The sequence below is a fragment of the Suricata suricatta genome, chromosome 6, assembly GCF_006229205.1.
Source record: "Suricata suricatta isolate VVHF042 chromosome 6, meerkat_22Aug2017_6uvM2_HiC, whole genome shotgun sequence".
In the NCBI taxonomy this organism is placed as follows: domain Eukaryota; kingdom Metazoa; phylum Chordata; class Mammalia; order Carnivora; family Herpestidae; genus Suricata; species Suricata suricatta.
In genome coordinates, this window is record NC_043705.1 from 4,061,014 (window position 1) to 4,065,318 (window position 4,305).

The following is a 4,305-nucleotide window of genomic DNA, read 5'->3' on the forward strand; positions in this document are numbered from 1 at the left end:
TATATGTGGCACCTGGGTGGCTCAGTTAGTTAAGCGTCCGACTTCAGCTCAGGTCATGATCTCACAGTTCGTGGGTTTGAGGCTTGCATCAGGATCTGTGCTGACAGCTCTGAGCCTGCATCTTACTTCAGATTCCGTGTCTCCCTCTCTCTGATCCTCCCCTGCTCACACTATGTGTGTGTGTGTCTCTCTCTCTCAAAAATAAATAAACATTAAACAATAAATAAATACATATTTGTACAATTGTATCTGTGTTACATTTTTCTGAAGTTGATAACTGCACTTTGATTCCATGGGGAAACATGAATATTCTTTGGAAATACATAATCAAATATTTAGAAACAAAGATCATAATGTGTGCAACTGATGAGAGAGACAGAGGGATGAACAGCAAGATGGTAAAGCAAATGGAGTATAATAGGTGAATTATTAGCTAGTAGATGAATCTCGGCAAAAGTATATTAATGATTTATTGTACTATTATTAATATTCATTTTAATTGTACTATTACTATTTGTCATACTAATTTTCCGTAAATTTGGCATTATTTAAAAATAAAATATAAGGTATCAGTCTTTTGTCTATTTTGAAAAGTTGTCCTTACTCCACGAGGGTCATCTAAGTGACAAATCTTAGAAATCATGCTCGTGTTATCATGGCCCATCTTTATGACACAGTCCAGTTGATGGGCTCAATTTAATTAGGACAAGTTTATATTTGGGGCTCCTGAAGTAATCTAGTGGTTATTACCACTCTGAAATCATTAGCACATTGTGGAAGAAGGTATTGGGGGAAAAATATTAACCCAAAGGAGGGCTTAGAGAAGCTTACCCAGAATAAGGTGGTTGGTACTCAAGCTGAGATTTGGAGTATGTAATTTATCTTACAAACAAGCAGAGCAAGTCCATCAAACATTCAATCTTGCACCTAGTCAGAACACATGGCTTATGCTATATTGTAACAAAAACAATAGCTATGTGAATTTCACATATAGATAAAAAATATAAACTTCCCCAAGGGAATTTGACCCACAGGTGTAGTTTTTGCAAATAGTTTTAATAAAATACATAAATTGGTTTGAGTCGCATGTGGAAAATGTACATCTCCTAATGACACACCAGTTCTACCAATGACATATGAGTTCAACCAAAGAGGCTGAAAAGAGACCCTGGAGCTCACTGTTGAATGGTGACTAGATGATACCCTCACGTGTCTACAGGAGGCTGGGAAAGAGATCTTCCTCAAGTCCATGATGCCACAGAAAAGGATCGCTAAGATCAAAGTTCAAGTGGTTGACCAAGCAGGAGAGAAATGTTCCAATGGCATCTCCTTTCTGGGTTCATTTTATAGCCTCAACTCTTGCCCTTTTGTGACCCAGGTATTTAAAAATGATAGTGAAATGATGAGACGTGAATTTTAGAAGAGTGAAATTAGAGGGAATCTACCAGAGAAGAGTAATACTGGAGGTCTGGAGACCAGTTGTGTGAGGACCATGAGGGAAATAGTGTTGATCTAAGTGGAATGGAGCATTCGAATTGGAATTATGGGCTTTAAGGTGTATGCAGGGTCCTGTAAAATATATTCCATAAAACCTGAAACTTGGTTGCATGTGTACAGTTTCCAATTAGCTGTGGCAACTTGCGAATTATTAACTAGTTTCAAGGGTAGAGATTCCCTTTATCTCCTGACACACTTAGTTTCTTTCAGGTCTGTAAAATAAGGATCTTGCAGTATTTGTGGTAATAATGTTAGGAAGTTTGTTTACAATTTCTTTGTTGCTGTCAAGGGAAATACATTAATATTTACAGACTTTAATTCCAAAATAATTGAGTAGTATACATGTCCCCTCTTCGATTTGGACTATAATAACACATTCACTTGATTTTCCCATTTAAAATACTGTAGACACTGCAGATATGAGAATCAAAATGTAGTGAAACAAAACAAAATGTGCTATTGAATGACATTTTTACAAAAATATATTTTTGCTCTATTAAACAAAGTAAATGAGAAAAAAATTATTATTTTTTAATAAAGTGTTCAAAATAAAATTTTCTATAAATTATACTAGTAATGATTTACAAGAACTATGGAGTTAAAAATCTGTGAAATCATACATAATACCTGATATTCATAATTACTAGACATAGAGAAAATTTGGTTCTTCAATTATTTTTGTATCTAGAATATAAACCACATATGGAAAAAGAGTTTCCTGGACTCATGTGCACCTGCTTCCAGTGCTACATAAGTAGCTGTGTTCTGAAGTAGTTTAAAAAGTGAAAACATCAAAATATATTTATGTGTTTGTGCCCATGATTCCACCAACACCTTGCCAGACAAGTGTTTTTAACCAACAAAAACAAGCCCTCAGTGTTCCTGCACCTTCCAAAAAACATGAAACATAGTTAATTAGGTAATTGGCCTTTCCCCTGTGAAAAATATTGTATTTTTCAATAATAACAAACAGTTGAACAGATCAGTGAAACCAAAAGTTGTGTTTTGAAAAAATAAACAAAATTGATAAACCTCTAGCCAGGCTTCTCAGAAAGAAAAGACAGAGCACCCAAATAGACAAAATCATGAACAAAAATGGAGCTATTGCAACCAAACCCTCAGAAATACAAGGAAATATAAGGGAATACTATGAAAAATTATATGCCATAACCTGGACAACCTAGAAGACATGGACTAATTCCTAAACACACATGCACTTTCAAAACTTAAATGGGAGAGGAGGAGGCAAGATGGCAGAGAGGAAGGGAGCTCTGTAAACTTCGTCTGCCCCATCTATCAAACTGAGAAGGACATTACTCTCATCTGCAAGAGTGGAAGGAGAAAATACGGACTCCAGAAAGGAGACAACCTCAAAGATGCCTGAGTGAGTGAGTTCTAACTGGGGAGATTGGAAAATGGGCCAGCCCAAGAGGGGCAGGGGAGGTGAGAGCCCCAGCCCAACACAGGGCAAGCACGCAGAACCCCTGAGATGACAAAGGGAATTGAAAGAGAAACTGAACACACTCATAGTACTGTCTCTAGAGAAGAGAGAAAGAACGTTTAACCCCTCAGAGAGAAAAAAACTCTCTCCGTATATAACCGCTGGGCAGCCCAAATCCAGAACCTGGTTGACACAAGGGAAAAAACAACCCCCACCCCTGCGCAATCCTGGCAGGGGGTTGGTGACCACAGAGGTGGTGGCCTGGGGGCGCGCACTTCGGCCTGGCTGCAGGAGCCAGAGCGTGCACCTAATTTCCACAGCACATCTTGCCTCCAACATTGGCTGCACAAATCCTGAATCCCGGGTGCCAAAAGGGAAAAAATAGCCCCCACCCTTACTCCATCCCAGCAGGGAGTTGGTGGCAGTGGAGACAGGGCATGAGCTTTGATTGCATTCCTATACACCAATAAGGAAGCAACGGAAGGAGAAATCAAGAAACTGATGCCATTCACAATTGCAGGAAAAACCATAAAATACTTAGGAGTAAACCTAACCCAAACTGTAAAAGACCTATATGATGAAAACTATAGAAAACTTATGAAACCTTGAAGAAGACACCAAGAAATGGAAAAACATTCCATGCTCATGGATCGGAAGAATACATATTGTGAAATTGTCATTACTATCCAAAGCAATCTCCACATTCAATGCAATCCCCATCAAAATTGCAGCCGCTCTGGAAAACAGTGTGGCAGTTCCTCAAATAACCATCCATAGAACTCCCTTATGACCCAGCAATAACATTGCTAGGGATTTACCCAAGGGATAAAGAAATGCAGATGCATAGGAGCACATTTACCACAATGTTCATAGCAGCACTGTCAACAATAGCCAAAACGTGGAAAGAACCTAAATGTCTACCACCTGATGAGTGGATCAAGATGATGTGGTATATATACACACACACACACACACACACACACACACACACACACATATATATATATATATATATATATATATATATATATATATACACACAATGGAGTATATATTGTATATGTATACATGTATATACATATACATGTATATATATACACAATGGATTATTACATGGTAATGAGAATGTATGAAATCTGCATAGATACCATATCTTTGCACTCTTAGGTTGAACAGGAGAACAGGGAAAATGTAATGGAGGACCAAGGGGCATCATATTCCACAGAGCAAAAAGAAAACATTTTAAATCTTGTACCGAAAGAAGGAAAGCAAAACTGGAGGCATCACAGTTCTCTACTTCAAATTATATTACACAGCTGTAGTGATCAAATTAACGTGGGACTAGCATAAAAGCAGACACATAGATC